Genomic DNA, 7,015 nt, shown 5'->3' with positions numbered 1-7,015 from the left:
AGTGGATAACTGGTTAACTGTCTGTTCCTGTAATGCACATATATGTAAGGACAGTAGTATAGTGACATAACTGTCTTCTGAGGTCAGCTTCCGTTAAAAAAAATTGTCATTTATTGAAGATTAATCTTCTCCGTTCAGGTGATACAGCATATTAATTTTTTTTTTTTTTTTTACCACGATTGCGTTGTGCAATCTGCAAACCCACATTAGTTATTTCCAGATTCTCTTTACACCACACAGATGAGCAATATTCATCTCATTTTGCTGTTAAAGCTTAAGAATACATGTGACTTGTACGTTGTAAAGCAGGGTTACTTACTAGTCAATAACTGTTCTATTGTACAGATTAGTTGTGAGTTGCGAAGCTGGTTTTTCTGACATGCAATCTGATGTGTATGTGTGCAAGCTGTTTTTTAACGATGCTGCTGAAAACAAGTCTGAGAGAAGCTGTTGGATACATTTGAGTCAAAAATGCCTTTTAAGCACACGTAATGCATAAGCATCTATGATAATGAAAGTGAAGAGCGCATATTTATTAACCTTTAATTTGTTGTTAAAAACAAAATGTTCTCTGCATCAGAAACTACAAATGAGGTCAAACTTATGGAAAGATTTTTTTTTTTCTTTTGAAGAATCTGTTTGCTACCTTTTCTTTTGCTTTGTCTTTCTTGCACTTACGAAGTTCAAAGTCAAAATGATTGTTATAAAGTCTGTTTTGTCTGGAGTTGGCACAGCTTACTGGATGATATGTTTGACAATAAAAAGACTTTTATTGGTACTTCGTGTTTGTTGTGATTATGCATTCAGAACAAAGTCTAGGACTTAGTTTAAACATGTATTAACATCTTTTAGGAGTGAATAACCCAACTGACTAATATGACCCCAATGAACAACGTGGGATATGTGCCAAAATCTCTATCCGGCCGAATGGTCCCCCCTAAAAATTGGTCCACCCTGCCTTCACTGCGCATGCGTCATTAGCCGCGGGTCATGGGTTAACACCTCGTTTCTGCTTAAAACTACACTGCGGTCATCATCTATCTCAGCGACAGATAACTGAAGCTTTTGTACAACAATCATTTCCACTTAAATTCAGCATTATTTCATCATAAAAGACGGATGAAGCAATCAAAGCAGCGCGGCTAAACGAGCTGCTAGCTGATGCGTTCACTGCATAGAGGTCATTTCAAAGGGTCATGGAATTTTGTCGAATTTCTGCTTAAACTGGCCTCATTTCTGCTTAGAACTGACTTTAGAATGATTTAAGAGGTTTTACCTTTATCATCTGATGGTTAATAATCCCATTAATCCATTTGATTGCTTTGGATGAGGAGACTCCATCTCAGACGTGCTGGTGTGGTCTGAAATGACTCATGCGCAGTGAAGCAAGGTGGACCAATTTTTAGGGGGTGACCGTTCGGGCTGTGACACCGGGATCAACAGCCCGAAAATGACCACGCCCTTTTTTGTCCCGGGTGTTACTTCAAATACAGCTGTATTTTCAAAACTCATCCCGGTCTCACCTTTTTTTTTTGTTGTTTTTTTTTGTGCCACCGTGACGAAAAGCACCTGCTTTTTGTGACATGGTTTTTTGTTTTGCTATTTATAATCTTCCCTTTCTCCTTGTAACCATAACCATAGCGCTAGTGTCTACCCTCCCCAAACATTAACCATAACCCCCCAGATCCCCCTTTCACCCCACATTTTGTGCACCCGTCACAAAATGAATTTGTGCCCCATTACGTAAAGCACCCCATTTCCATACCCCCGTCACGAACCCACAGATTAATGTAGTTTTGGTAACCCAGTCCCATGAACTGCTGTGAGACTGGGTTGTCTAAACTACAGCAGCTACAGATTTTCCAAAGATCACAATATGTTCAAAATGACCAGTACATGTTTCGAAGGGTCATAGATGAGTGTAAAATTTCAAATTTTGATATTTTAAGAGAAAACCGCTAGAAAACATTAGGTCAAATGTCCTCCATACAGTCCAGAATCACCACATATTTAATAACATAAATGGGCTTAAATTATACGCCTACATGTTAGGAAATTTCCCTGATAAACTTTAAAACATTTAAGATTTCTAGATACTGCTGTCTGCCAAAGAAACAAGTTTTGTTTTGTATTTTTCATTTAAATCAATATTCCATTGATAACAGTATGACTGAAAATAAAATTTCATCATATTTAGCAAATGCTGGTTTTCTTTCGATGTACGGTGATAAGTTGACCCACTTATTTGAACCATTTTCTCTTAAAATATCAACATTGAAATTTTACACTTTTCTATGATCCTCCCAAACACATACTGGTCATTTTGAATACCTTGGAAAATCTGTAGCTGCTGCAGTTTAGAAAATTCTGCTGCGTTTGAAGTATCACTCAGGATGAAAAAGGGCATGGTCATTTTCGGGTTGTTTGTCCCAGATAGAGGTTTTGGCACATATCCCAAGTTGTTCATTGGCGTCCTATTAAACAGTTGGGTTATCCTCTCCTAAATAATGTGCATGCATGTCTCAGCTACGTCCTCTATACTAACAGCAGTAGGAATAACATCTGGCATTTATGCTTCAGGGTATTTTGAAGCCTTTTTGAATACGAACAAGACATAATAAACATGATAAATGTGCTTATGACAGACAAACAACCACTTATGTTGCATAACAGCAAGCAGTTGTGCACAAAAGACACTGAAGTGCATAACTGCACTGATGGTCCGTCGTATTAAAACGTCGGCCAGGAATTATTTTTCTGCTGCGGCTCGACTCTGTGCAGGAATGTAAACATGACGTGTGCAGCGGGTGAGACTGTGGAAGACTGTGTGTGACAACACACTGCCTGTAAAAGCAGCAGGAAGGTCGGCGGTTATATGACACAATGAGTCTGCAAAGCATTTCTACAAATCATTGTTCTCTCTGCAACCAAATAATCCTGAGTCATTAATGTTGTACAGTTTGAGGCAGACACACAAACGTTATGTTTACTTCATCTGTTAGGACATTTGTGTAGCAATGACCTTTTATAACCGTCTCTCTGACAGCCAGAGGCTGCTGCCTTTTCCTACTTTCAGGTGGCTTGTTCTGAAAGCTCGGAGTCCAAACTGTGACACGAATCATATGATGACACGATGAGATAAGAGAAAGAACGAAAGCTTCAAAACATTAAGTGTTGTATAACAGAAAGGAATGTGTTTGTGTGCCCTCTTCTGCCGGGGAGTTTCCCCATCAAAGACTGTTGACAGGGAGGAAAGAAAGTAAGAAAGCGGTGGAAGGAGGGACGTCAAGAAAAAAATAAAACGATGGAAGAATGAAAGAAAGGGAGGGAGGGAGGGAGGGAGAGAAGGAATGGGAATAAAGAATCAAAGAATGGAAGAGAAGGAAGAGAAGAAAGGAACAAATTAAAAGGAAGGAAGGAAGGAAAATAAGGAAAATGATGAAGAAAGTAAAGGACAGAGGACAGAAAAAGGGAATGAAAAAAGGAAGCAATTAAGGAAGAATGAAAATGAAAGGAAAGGGAGGGAAAAGGAAGGAGAAGAAAAAGGAATGAAGAGTGGAAGAAAGGAACAAATTAAATTTTGCGGAGTGAAATTTACTCTGCCAGAATAATATTTGGTCCCAGTCTAAACAGAGTAAAATACACTCTATTATCAAGTGAAATCAGCTCAGTCTTGTCAAATCAAGTGTTTATACTGTGATAGAGTTGATTTAGCTCTGTGATGGAGTATATTTAACTCTATTTGGATTGGGACCAAATGTTATCCAGCAGAGTAAATTTTACTCTGCAAAATTTCCTGTGAAGAAATTAAAAGGAGGTAGACAAGAAAATGAAATGAAAGAAAGTGGAGGGACTAAAAGAGGCTGGAAGGACAAGAAAAAGAGAGGAAGAAAAAGAAATTAAATGGAAGAAAGGGGGAACAAGAAAAAGAATGAAAGAAGGAAGGAGGTAAAGCAAAATGAATGAGAGAATGAGGGGAGGAACGAATGAACGAATGGACAAGGAAGAAAAGATTGAGCAAAAGACGAGAGGGAAAAGATGATGAAAGGATAAACGGGGAATGAGAAACGAATGAAAAAGCAATCAAAGAAAGTGAAATAAGTAAAATAAAAGAAAAGAAAGGGAGTTAGAAGAAATGAGAAAATGAACAGAATAATGAAAGAATCAAGAAAATATGAAGGAAAGAAAGAATGCAGGGTGGAAGAAAATGAAAGAACAATGAAGAAACAAAAAACAAAGAACAAAATGAAGAAAAGAGGAAAAGGGAAATAAATCAATGGAACAAATAAGTAGCTAATTAAGTAAGGCGTAAGGAAGGAAGAAAGGAAGAAAGAAAGAAAGAAAGGGATGAATAAAAAGAAAATCTTAAAACGGACAGATTTATATTCAGGTTAAACTGTGACGTTTCTTAAAAAAACAAACTGAATCAATTCATTTTGTAAACTTTGTCAAGAGATAACCAATGAAATGAAATATTATCCGCAATTTTTAAAAGATCTGAAATCGTCAAACGGTTCAATTAAAGGGCTCACAGGCGTTACGCCTGCTGACGTCATGGGTACAGTGATGACGTCATTGGACTCGTCTCTATTTTGACATGAGGTTTTTCTCTCTTGTTTAGAATAATGGCCGTTATTGACAGGCTTATGATAAATAATCACAACATGTCAGCATCAGTTTAGAGACTGATGTCAAATAATAGATCATTATTTGTCACAACCATAGACTGTTTCACAACGAGCATAAAAAACAGACAAACAAACAACTAGGTCAGTGTTAACAGAGCTGACGTTACAGAGAACATTCTCTCTCTCTCTCTCTCTCTCTCTCTGGCCTTGTGGCAGTGTGCACGCAGAGATCAGATTATTTATAGACCTTTTGCAGTATTTCACTGTCTCTCTATCAACGTGCACGCGGACCCGGGCCGGGTTTCAGCAGCTCCAGCTGATGCCTCCTGTGTCACAAAATCATAAAGAGTAATTAGAGCAGTTTCAAGTCTGCTTAGGCCTTAATAAATGCACTTTATGACGTCACGTAACCCCCTGGGCAAAAGCATTTCATGTTGACCTGCAACATGAATCCTGACACACGGATAGTTGAGTCCCAGATCCAGACCTGGATCCACCACATCTCAGGTTGTTACCCAGTAAAAGTGTTTCTTGCGTTCTCTGATTCTGTAAATTTGAGCGGATGGAGACCAAGGAGCCTGCAGATCTTTGTCCAGCACACTCTTCATATCTGCAGATCAGGACTAAACTGCATTCACGGACCATCACTATAAAGCCCTTTGATTTTTATGGATTTGTTTTTGGATCTGCTGAGTAAAGTGATCAAAACAACGTGTAATTTGACGTCATCTCTTAATGGAATCTTCTTCTCAAAACTGATAACATTTCCATCACGTGCTGTGGACTGTTTAGTGGTTTTTGAAACAACCATCTCCTCCAGAAACCAATAATAATACACATCTGTATCATACACTGAAAATGTTTCGAGGGAACCAGATCCAGGACTCGACTATAAATTTATCATATATATATATATATATATATATATATATATATATATATATATATATATATATATATATATATATATATATATATATATATATATATATATTTACTCCATGGAGTAAATTCTTTCAATTTTTATGGATTATTTTCGGAGAACTGGAAAACTCCCGGATTCGGATCATCATCATAAAATGTATACGGTTTTGTTAGGAGATATTTCACGTTTCATGAAATTTCGATGGTTTTCAAGTAAAACAAACAAACAAATAAACAAACGGAGGTTTATTCATCTTGTTTTCCTTCAGGTATGCACAGTTTTAACCCCGCTGACCTTTCATTTTTCTGTGCAGGATTTTGTTATTTTAAATAAACGTTTGACTCCAAACGCGTAATAACGCGCGCTCGTGCGCTGGCGGGGTTCGAATCCGCGGCACAGGTCGTCGTCTGGGCTTTTCTCTGCACCTTCGCAACACCCGGCGAAGCAGGAAGGACAGGGCGCGCGCCGCGCGCGAACACGACGCGTTCCCACAGAGCTTATTGCTTTATCATGTGCACGCCGAGCGCGTGTGCAGAGAAGCAGCACCGACAGGAAATGTCGGTCTGCAGGACCGGATCAAAATGGTGGTTCATATTTGCGTCTGTTGTCCGCAGCGCGTGCGCCACGGTCTGCGCCACAATTTAAACAGACAGTGAAGATTTTGATGGGCGAGCGGAGGAGGGGGAATAAAAACGGCGCCTCACACATGTGCACCGTGACGATCCTATCGGAAGTCATCAAGCCGCGTTCTGATTGGTGCAGGGATCATAAACACGCAAACAGAAAAGCGGAAACTTTGGAGATTTTTGTCACAGGTGCAAAATTAAGCACGCGCCATCTGTCAATCATACCAAAACCTGAAGACAGCTTATTTACATTTTACTCATTGAATTAATTCTGTGTGACTCTACATTTTGATTCTGGGTTGTTATGTTGTGTTTCCTGTGCTGTCAGTCAGGACACATGAGGTGCAACATCATGACAGTCTTCATCCTGATCAAAGTCACTTCGTGCAGACTGGGGCCACAGAGGTCAAATCATTTCAATTCACCAAAACATCACCTGTTTCCACTGTGGGCTGGATCACTTGGAGAAATGAAACCTGCGCTTGTTGTTGTTGCAGTTCATTTATTTGTTTTTGTGATTAATCTAAGAGAGGTCTGAGGTGAAGCACGTTCTGGCAAATAACACAAAACTGCAAAAAAATGTCAGTGTTGTGGCTCGAGACTTTACATCACTTAAATATTTTTAAATTCACTGTATCTTCACACCCATTTGTGTAAATGAGGGACTGACACATAAAATGTAGAAAATTAGATCTTGTGTCTTTAAGCCATTTGTTTTTTCAATAAATTAATTTGAGGAAATAATATGAAGTCCCGAGACTTAATTGTTGAAAATATCATAGAAAAAATAGTAATAATAATAATAATGATGATAATAATAACAACAATAATAAATA

Source organism: Thalassophryne amazonica, chromosome 16 (assembly GCF_902500255.1).
Source record: "Thalassophryne amazonica chromosome 16, fThaAma1.1, whole genome shotgun sequence".
Taxonomy (NCBI): Eukaryota; Metazoa; Chordata; class Actinopteri; order Batrachoidiformes; family Batrachoididae; genus Thalassophryne; species Thalassophryne amazonica.
This window is presented reverse-complemented; position numbering follows the sequence as displayed.